Consider the following 11222-nt stretch of genomic DNA (forward strand, 5'->3'; position numbering starts at 1 on the left):
TGTATTTGGGTCCACGTTCATAATGCCTCCCTACTCCTCCTTAGAGTCCTCCAGGATGACAATGTATAGCTCGGGTAGTGTTGTGCATGGGTTGAAAAGTTATATCTATGCATGCCCCTGATTGGCTCTACCATGCTTATGATGTCAATGCACTACAAAACAATATGTGGTGCAAGAGGAGGCTCTTGAGTTGATTGGTCGAGGGTTTTTCATGTTGAGGCTTCCTATTATCTAGTTGTCTTAAAAAGAAGATCTTGAAGTAGTTGAGCACACTCTTTATAGATATTTTGCAAACAACCATCTTTGTCCGTTTGATCAATCTTTTGAGAGATTGGTTGTTGCTTGATTGATAGAATTGATGATTGTTGAAGATTTGGCTCCCATTTATAATAAGTCATCTTGATTGATGTCTTTGCTTCTAGCCTATTCTTTGGCATCCAAACCCACTTGGTCTTAGGTGGTTGCACTCTTTTTGCTCCATTGTTTCATGGTTGGTTCCTAAGGTTTGTAGATACTTTATATGTTTTTTTATTGTTCCTTGGGCACCCAAATTTGCTTAGGATTTGACTGAATCTAAACCTTTGGTACCCTATATTGTTTGGTCCCTCACATGCTTGTGTTATAAGGATAGACATGTTTTTTCTGACTTTGAAGCTCATAGGTCAACCTTACATTCTTCTTTGTTGTAAGAAACTGGCACCTTTAGTTGTTCGCCTTTTAGTGCGAGTTCCAAGACCTTGGCATCCCAACCTTGAACAACTTTATATGTTCTCATCAATGGAACTCCTAGTACCATGCCTTCATTCATATGGTCATCTGGAATGCAGATAAATATGTATGGGCAAGGAAATCCATGCACAAAGATGTTGAGGTTGATCATTCCCAAAGTTGGATTAAATTCTTGGTGACACACCTTTACTTTGCAATACTCCAAGGGCTTGGTAGGTGCCTTCTTGTAAGTCAAATAACTCACTGCATTGATTTTGGCACCTATATCTGCTAATGCCTTGACTTTAGCTCCATTGAGGTTAATGTAATCCTCATGTCAAGATCATCTAGATAATCATCATATGTATCACCCTCCTCTTCTCAGTAAGGCATGAGTGAAATGGAGAGCTTGATCATGAAGCATATTAACTAGCATTATTTTTGAGACTATCTGCATTACCACTTTTCTCTTCAGTACTCAAATGCGATCCTCCTCTTAAGTCTCTTCAATGACCTGTTGGAATCTAAATCTTGAGTTCTTTTGTTGCATGTATTCTTTCTAAGAGATCAATGATCAGTGGGAAATTATATTTTACAAATGACATCCAATTTTCCATAATTTCTCCATTTAAGGTGACTAACTTAACTTCCCTACTTGGTGAGACTCTCTCAAACAAAAATGGATCGTGCCATTTTTTCCTAAATTTTGGGATGTGTTGACCGATATGATATCTCCTTATTTGAAAATTTTAGTCAACAAATGAGAGTTTAAGAACAATTTTTTCCCCCTTTTTTGAGCATAGATGTGTGCAATGGTTGTCAACCTTTTCTCATTTAGTTGTTGAAGGTTTTCTAATTATTTAGATAGTTCATGATGAGTCCATTCTAGGTCACGTGTAACTCGGAGTGTTGGAAGTAAAAAATCCATTCGCAATGTCACATCAAGTCCATAAACCAAATAAAAAAGAGTGGCATTCATAGCCGTTTTGTAAGATACCCTATAAACCCAACAAGCTAAATGAAGATTCATCTCCCAATACATCTAGTGCTTACAATCTCTGTAAGCACATGGATTTTTTGTGTGTTCTCTGCTTGGCCATTTTCTTGAGGATGATAGGGTGTGGTGGATAACCATAAACGCGTTAAATAAATTCTATATCACCTCATTGAGGAATTGTATTCCTCTATCACTCACAAGTTCAAAAGGAAGTTCGTATCTTGTGAATATGTGAATATACATTCATACAAGAATGTAGCCATGGTTCTTGCATCGTTCTTCCTTGGTCGCGTTTTCTCCAATCTACTTGGTCGAATAATTTGTGGCTATAGTAATATATTGTGTCTGAGTCTTATAAGCAGGTGGCTATATAGGACCAAAAAAGTCAATAACCCACTTATCAAATGCTCTTACTCCCATCATTTGTTGCAATGGCATGATGTCCACTCTAGTTGGATCTTAACTCTTTGAAAAGAGTCACATGTCTCTTGAAAATTTCTTTAGCATCGGCAGATAGAGTTGGCCACCATATATTAGACATTCAAATTTCTTTATCCATGGTGTCAAGAGAGAAATGACCCATTGCTAGACCCGCCTATACTTGTTCCAAAATAGGAATATATACATCGTCATTAGCACACATAGTCATATTTGTTGGTCCTTTCCTCTTTGAACAACTATTGTTCGTAATTTGCATCCTCCATTTTGATTGCTCTTTGTCGATGTTTACTCATATCCTCAAGAAATTTTCAATTTTTTCAAGTACTCCACAAAATATTTTCATTTTCTCCACTTAGATGCTCCACTTAGGTGCAGTAGATATTTGGATTAAAGTAGCATGTGTTATGGCTGCTCTCTTTTTGTATTGGGAGCAATTGTCTACATAAACATGAACATCTCATTTCATGTTTGGTCAGTAAACCCTTAACCACGTAAGTCTATTCAACGTTTGATCTATCATAAAATGGATTTTCACTACTGTAGTATGAGTTTGATTTAGGTAGTCTGTCTGTTTATCTGGGCTTATGAACATAAGTAGAATTCCATCTCTATTCTTTTGGTACAGTCTTCTTGCTAATAATTGGATACAAAGACAATTTTTTGATCACCCTTGGTGCTATAGGAACTGGAATTTGAAAATCTACTTGTGATATGGTCATCAAAGTGACTACGTCCTTTGACCATCTTGGTATCATCTCAAATGAGAACAGATACGCATCTAGAAAATCATCATCAACTCCCTATGTTCCTCTGAGGTGATTCTTGATGAATAATCAACTCTTTAATTTGTGGTGCCCTTCTTAATGAAGTCAAACTCCTGTAAGATGACGAACCATCTCACACTTGTTCCTATATTACATGTTTTTTAGACAAGATAAAGTAATGCTTGGTGGTCAATAAAGAAGACAAACTTATTTTCCAATATGTAATTCATAAACTTCTTGATGGCATAAACCATTCCAAGTCCTTCTATTTTGTCAGAATGGGATTCTTTTCTATCATGTTCAATTGCATGCTAGCATATGAGATGGAAAAATCCATGGTTCCATCCCCTTGTTATGCCAATATGCTACCAATAGATCAATTCAAAGCGTCAATATGTACGTGGAGAATTTTATTCCAATTTGGAGTTTTCAAGTTAGTTGTTGAAGATAAAGCTTGCTTGAGCGTTGAAAATGAGGCTTTGCACTCTTCAGTCTAGAAAAATTGAATAATAAGGCCATAAATCGGCTTAGAAACTACAAGATACATGAATAAATATCTTTGATAACATCTTCAATCTAGAAATTGAGTAATAAGGCCATAAATTGGCTTAGAAACTAAAAGATACATGTAGAAACATCTTTGATAATATCTACGATGTTCCACGAATGCTTGAACTTCCCTAACATTAGTCGGTGTAGGAGTTTTAGCAATCATTTCCACTTTCTCCATATTTGTAGCAATTCCATTCTTGGAAACAATGTGTCAGAGGATTTTTCCTTGTCTAACTATGAATACAAGTTTCTCATAAACAAATCTTGTATAGACAACATTTCTCAAAGAAACTCTTGAGGTGCTCAAAGTGGTCTTTTCATTTGGATGAATGCACGTTCAAGTCATCCATATAAGATTCTAAAATTTTGTGCCAAGTATTCCTTGAAATCATGGCTCATTAGACTTTGGAATGTTTTTGGGGCATTTGTCAGCCCAAAAGGCATGACTCTATATGCAAATATATCCCATTCCTTGCAAAATCCGTTTTATGTTGGTCCTTAGGGTCAATGGCTAGTTTGGTTGTAGCTGCAAAATTTCTAAGAATCTATAATATTTTTTTTCATCCACTCTCTCTAAGATATAATTAGTAATAGATAGAGAGTAATTATCTCTTATAGTCACAACATTCATATTTTTTAGGCTAATTTACACTCTTAATTTATCGGTTTTCTTTGGTACCATCACGATTGGGAACACTTAATCAATATACTCAATTTCATAGATGAATTTTGATTCTTTGAGTTTCTCAATCTCTTCCAAGTGATCTTTTTTGCAAAATTTTCATTATAAGTATAGGGTCTCTATCTGCTTAGCTCGGCATCATCTTGCATGGATATAGTATGCTAACAGACGTCAAGATCTACTCCCCTGAGATATTTATATGACCATGCAAATACATCTATATATTCTTTTAAGGTTATGATGAGGATCTCCTCGTCTTTATGAGACAAGTTAGTTGCTATGTATGCAGGTTTTGGTTCTTCTTCAAGTTCTACTAGGTCAATCATTTTGGTGTGTTTGGGCCCTTTGTAAGGTTTTTCCAATTTTATAGGCTACCTCAAGGATTGTTGTACAATGATTCTTCATTCTTGCAGAGTGTATTTTTTGCAATGCAATGGAACACTTATAGCCCCTTGTTTGTCAATTTTTTATTCCATTTTAGTGGTCCAAACTTCTTTCAAGGTTCTTTTCAGTTCCCCACATTTGGCACAAGTCTGTTCCTTGTCAGTTTACTCTCTCATTTTTTATGTACCTCTCTTATCGTCTTAGACATTGATTGGAAAATTCAAAGAGCTTTTCCTCTCCTCGTGCAGCAATAGTTTTTCTTCTATTGTAATGTACCTGAAGTTTTATCAATAAATTTTTCTTCCACTCAAGGTCCTTATTATAAGTTTTGGAGAATTTTTTAAGTGTATCAATAATTAGGGATTTCTTCAAGACAATCAATTGTGAAATTGGGTATTTTATGTGCAATAAAGAGAAGGTTCTAGAGGCCTTACTTTGAGAAAAGTGGACGTTGAATATTTTGGCTTCCAGATAATCGAGAGAAAAGGACACCAAAAAGAGAGTATGTGAACTCATAGCTAAAAGCAGAGGTTGCCCATAGTTGATTACGCAAAAAGCAATGACATGAGAGACTTGCAGCTAAAATTAGTAATATACAAGGCAAGGATACAAAAGCATCCGCCAAGAATAATACACCCTCAAAGCCTATAAAAGGAGGCAGAGGGTGAGTACAAAACAGAGAGAGAGCAAGAGAAATAGAACATTGTAACAAAAAATTTGCACGGTGGTGAGAGCATGCCATCCCAACACTACCTCCTTCACCTCTCCCCCTCTTTGAATCCATCCAAGGCAACCAAACAAGGTGGTGATCAAGGAATATTCCTTGGAATACTTGGAAATGAGGCTACAAAGGCTTCTTTGGCATCATTGACTGTGCACAATGGGCAACCATTTACCAAGACTCAAAACTTCCCGAGAGGTCCCCATCCCAATACTGTTTTGATCGAAGTGAGATTAACTACAAGGTAACTAACCATTGAGTTAAACCGTATCCTCAAAAGAATATGTGATGAAGCTTGATTTTTTTGTCTACTTCCTACGCTAAACCATGTGAAAATAAGCATATGAAGGAACATCTAGGATTAGCTAAGCATGCATGTATGTGGGTGTACTATGGGCACATCATTAATAATTAGGGAGTAGAATCCATTATTTTTGTGGAATTTTATTTACCTCAATCACCCTCCATATTCTTACTTTTCGTCCTTAAATAACCTTTTCCCAATCACTTGGATGTGGAGTGTGAAGCATGGTTTTCTTCCTACATAAGGTTGTATAGGTGGTAGGGGGTGTTCTTAGGACGCATAAAACTTGCACTTTCTTATGTAATTTATGAATGGTTTATAAATAAATCTCTTTATTGTAACTAACATTCATGCGGTTCTAATTGATTCTAGTATTACATCCTTTTATCTTCTCTATGTATTGCGTGAGAGATGGACTCACCAAGAAAGAGAATGTGAAGCTCCAATTTTGTGCATGAACCTCCAGTGAACCCTCAACCTATCACACCAAAGAATGAGGTTGATGTGTTACTATATACATGTGGTAGTGATGTGTGTGAACACCCTTAGGACCACCAGGGCATTTTTTCCCTCATTAGGAGGTTTTTTCCCTTGTGCATTGTATATACGCTCAGCACTCTAGTGCTATCTCATCTTTCCATTGCACACCAAGTAATACACTCTCCGTTGTGTGACTTGAGCTTCCTTCATCTTCTCCAAGCTAAGTGTGTTTTCCTATGACCCTAATTCCAACAATTGGTATTGGAGCAGATTGCATCCTCCGGACCTTAGTCACCAGCAGCTCTAGCACACCCCTGCTCACTTTCTTTGAATTTTGTGAGCTTTGGCAAGCGTTCATAGGTCAACAAATATTTTGAGGTAGCTTGTAGATCTTGGTCTGCTCATTTTTTATTCGGGCTCATTTTGGCCTCCGTTTCCATTACAAGTAGTATTGCGTACAGTAATTTTGTCATTTTGTGCAAAAATTTTGTTACTGCTTTTTTTTGCCGAGGTCCCTTGCAGTCTTCTACGGTTTTTGCTATATATACGTGTTTTTATCGCTTTGTTTCTCCTGTTTTTGAGAATTTTTTACATCAGGTGTATCATTTGCCATGGCTAACAACAACACAAATGTGTTCAAAATGTTTGTTGTTGAGGATAGATTGGATGAGGCAATTACCCTATGTGGGCTTAAATGATGCAACACGTCCTTGTGTCAAAGGGTGTCCAGAATATTGTGAAGGGAATTGATGTACGTCCTGGTCCTGAGGATGTAGGCGATGTTGAGGATGTTGCAGGTTTTGGTGGCAGGGTTGCTGCTACCAAAGCTATTTTGTCTATGGTTGAGCAAGATCGTTGGGATGTAAAAGATGTGTAGGCTCATGCATTGATTGATTTTTTTGTAAAGCGCGTGATTACTCCTCACATTTGTTCAGCAAAATTTGTAAAACAAGCTTGGGATATTCTGGCTGGTCTTTATGCAAGTTGCAATGAGGCAAAAATTGCATTGCTACGTAAATGGCTAGAGTCGAAGATTTGTAAAACAAGCTTGGGATATTTTGGCTGGTCTTTAAGCAAGTTGCAATGAGGCAAAAATTGCATTGCTACGTAAATGGCTAGAGTCGAAGATTATGCATGAGAAATATTACATGGACACTTTCCTTTGCTGGTGTCAAGGATATCAATGAGCAACGTATTTTTGCAGGCGAAGTCATTTTTGATAGTTTCCTTCTGCAGATTGTTCTTGATGCCTTGCTAGATTCTTACTAGATTTTTGCTAGTACTTGGAGACTTATGACCCAAGAAAATCTTGAAGTTGTCAAGTTTGATGCATTATTCACATTGCTAATGCAATAGTCACTTTCTTAAAAAAACAGGACTAGAAAATGTGCAGTTGAATCCCGGGGGGTTCACTATATTTAAGACCACTATATCACTTGCGTTCACGCTCTTTTTCTAAAATCCCTATTCTGTGTATTTTCTAGGAAATATAATGAACCCTTTTCTTTTAAATTCTGTAAATTTTTTTGAGACTTGTAAAAAACATATCCTTATGTAAATTTATTTATGTAAGTGTTAAGGGATTTAAATACCCTTCTGTTGAACTCACGTGATAGGTTACATACTATGTAAGGTGAACCCCCCGGGAGTTGAATAGGCCTTTATTGCTGCTCAAAGAAAAGGTGGTAACAGTAATGTAGCCACTTCTCATGGTTATTCTGCAAGTGGTAAATCACATGTTCCTAATGCTTCTACTGGCAAAAATTCTTCTGGGAACTTTGGTGAAAAAAAAAAAGAAGATGTGCTGCCATTATTGTAAAGCTAATGATCATCTGATCAAGTAGTGTCCTAAAGAAGAAAGACACTAGTTCCACTACGAATGCTAGTTCCACTACAAATGTAGCTATTGTTGAGCCTTCTGTGAAAGGAGACTGTGATGCTGATGTTGATGCAGAATGAGCTTTTAGTGTAGAGTGCAATTATGATCCTTTTGTCCATGATGCATGTTTGTCAATTGATGTAGATGCTCAAGTGTGGTACTTTGATAGTGATGCTACAAAGCACATTACCTCTCATCGTGGCTTCTTTACCTCTCTCGAGGATGTCCCTCATGGGAATTCCGTCACTTGTGCCAACAACGCCTCTTATCCTATTAAGGAAGTTGGAAAGATTGTGCTTACTACTACAAATGGCAATTCTTTCACACTTGTTGATGCACTTTATGTACCTGAGATCAAGAAGAATCTTTTGTATGTATTTTCACTTGCTAGACTTGGACTTGTAGTCAAATTTATGGATGACAAATGTATAGTACATGGTCTCAGTTTTGGTGATGAAATTGTTGCATCTAGCATTTTATGTCGTGGGTTGTATAAGATCACATTGTATGACAAGCGTGGGCAAAATTTTGCAATTGGAGTTATGGATTCTGAGGCTATTTCAAATGCAAAACTTTGGCATGCACTTTTTGGACATCTGAATTTTACCAATTTGCTGCATTTGTGGAAATCTAATATGGTTGCTTCTTTGCCGCCTCTTGAAGCACCTGTCAAACATGTTTGTGAAGGCTGTATTTTGGGTAAGATATAGCGCTTGAAGTTTCCATAGAATGGTTCAGTTAGGGCCACATGTAGGTTGCAGCTTGTGCATAGTGATGTTTGTGGACCCATGCAAGCTCCATCCTTGGGCAATTACCTTTATTTCGTGACTTTCATTGATGATTACTCCAAGCATGTATGGGTGTATTCGCTTAAAGAAAAGTGTGAAGTATTTATGTGCCTCAAATAATTTCTGGCTATGGATGAAAATGTCTCAAAATGTACTATGGGCACCCCCTGTTCCAATCGAGGGGGGAGCATATGTCTTATGAATTTGATGTATTTCTGGCTAGTTGTGGGATAAACACCAATGTACAATGCCTTATATGCCTCAGCAAAATGGTGTCGCTAAGAGGAAAAATAGGTCACTTGTGAAAATGGCACGATGTATGGTCAAAAGTCAAGCTTTGTTGCATTCATTTTGGCTTGAGTCCATCATGTGTGCCACTTATGTACTAAACAGATGTCCTAAAAAATCTTTGTAGTCTATCACTCTATATGAATTATGACATGATAGAAATCATTCTATTGAGCACATGCGTTTTTTTCTTTGTTTGGCATATTCTTTGGTGCCACAAACATAGCGCAAAAAATTGGATGATAAGGCTTTCAAGTGTATTTTTGCTGGTTATAATGTTGAAAGCAAAGATTATAGGTTGTATCATCCAAAAACAAAGCATATCTTGGTCTCATGGGGTGTTGTGTTTGTGGAAGATTCTGTTCAGCCCTTGCTATCATGTACTAGAGACAATATTGTAAGCTCACAGTACATATGATACTTTGTTGCCTCTTTTCAATGGTGGAAGTTCGAATATAAATTCCAATTAGGCAAATGTACAGCCTATGGGGGTTTTTGAAAATGTTACAGATCATACTATTATTGATGCAAATGTACATGATGTACTTGATAAGAAAAAGGCTGAGAATGATCAGGCTAGAGGTATGCCAAAATGGCTAGTGCATACTTTGCGTGACAGTAAATTGGATGCACCTTTGTCTAGTCATACTCGTTCAGGTTCTTGCCATGCATCTTATGAATCAGATTGTCATGCTTTGGCTATGTTTAGCTTACATGATGTTGAGGAACCTCTGTCTTTTTATGAAGCACATAATTAAGAAAATTGCATGGCTGCCATGCAATCAGAATATGATGCACTTATAGAAAATGGCACATGGATTTTATGTGACTTGCCTCGTGGCCAAAAGGCCATTGGAATGAAGTGGGTTTACAAGTTGAAATGCAAGCCGGCTGGTGAGAGTGATCGTTATAAGGCTCAACTTGTTGCAAAAGCTTATGCACAACAGAGAGGCATAGATTTTGCTCCCACTTGTCGTATGACTATTGTGCATTGGCAACAAACAATTTTGATTGGATGTACATTAGTCAAACATTGTTACTGCTTTCTTGAATGGTGAAATATTTGAGGAAGTTTATGTAATGCAACCTCGCGGTTTTGTCAAGAAAGGACAAGAGGATAAAGTGTGCAGATGCAAGAAAGCTTTGTATGGGTTGAATCATTCTCCTTGTACTTGGTATGAGAAGGTTGGCACTATGATTTGTTCAAACGAGGCTTTTGTAATAGTCCAGCAAAAAGCCAATTGTATGTAAAACATTAGGGTGATGTACTTCTCATTGTCATTCTCTATGTGGATGATCTGCTAATCACTTGACCAAATGAGAGACATATTGCTAAATGTAAGGCTGTGAATGCTACTTTCAAGATGAAATATTTGGGGCTATTGCATCATTACTTAGGTATACAATTTAAGCAGTGTGATGGTGGTATTGCCTTGTGTCAGAAAAGTTACATGGAGACATTGCTATGTAAGTTTGGACTTAAGGATTGCAAACCTATTGCCACTCCCATGGGAACATGTTTGAAATTGAGTCTTACTGATGCTAGTGATCCTGCCGATGTCACTCTTTACCATATTGTTGTTGGCTACCTCATTTATGTATGCAACACAAGGCTAGATATTCAGTTTGTAGTCTCGGAGGTTGGCAGATTTATGCATAGCCCAGGGTCTAAGCATTGACAGATTGACAAGAGGATTTTTTGCTACTTGAGTGGCACTTTACATCTTGGCTTGTTTTATCCCAAGAGGGAATCATTGCCGCCAAATTTACATGCTTTTTTGGACTCATATTGGGCTAGTTGTTTTGACACACAAGTTTCCATGAGTGGTTTTGTTTCATGCTTGACAGTTCGCTTGTTGATGTCACTCTTTACCAAATTGATGTTGGCTGCCTCATTTATGTATGCAACACGAGGCCAAATATTCAGTTTGCAGTCTCACAGGTCAACAAATTTATGTATAGCCCAGGTTCTAAGCATTGGCAGGCTGTCAAGATGATTTTTTGCTACTTGAGTGGCACTTTACATCTTGGCTTGTTTTATCCCAAGGGGGGATCATTGCCGCCAGATTTACATGCTTTCTTGGACTCAAATTGGGGTTGTTTTGACATGTGAGTGTCCACGAGTGGTTTTTGTTTCATGCTCGACAGCTCATGCATATCATGGTTGAGCAAGAAGCAACCTACTGTGGCCACTTCTAGGTGTGAGGTTGAGTAGAGGGTAGTCTTCACAGCTA

The sequence above is a fragment of the Adiantum capillus-veneris genome, chromosome 12 (genome assembly GCF_014529385.1).
Source record: "Adiantum capillus-veneris isolate H3 chromosome 12, ASM1452938v2, whole genome shotgun sequence".
Taxonomy (NCBI): Eukaryota; Viridiplantae; Streptophyta; class Polypodiopsida; order Polypodiales; family Pteridaceae; genus Adiantum; species Adiantum capillus-veneris.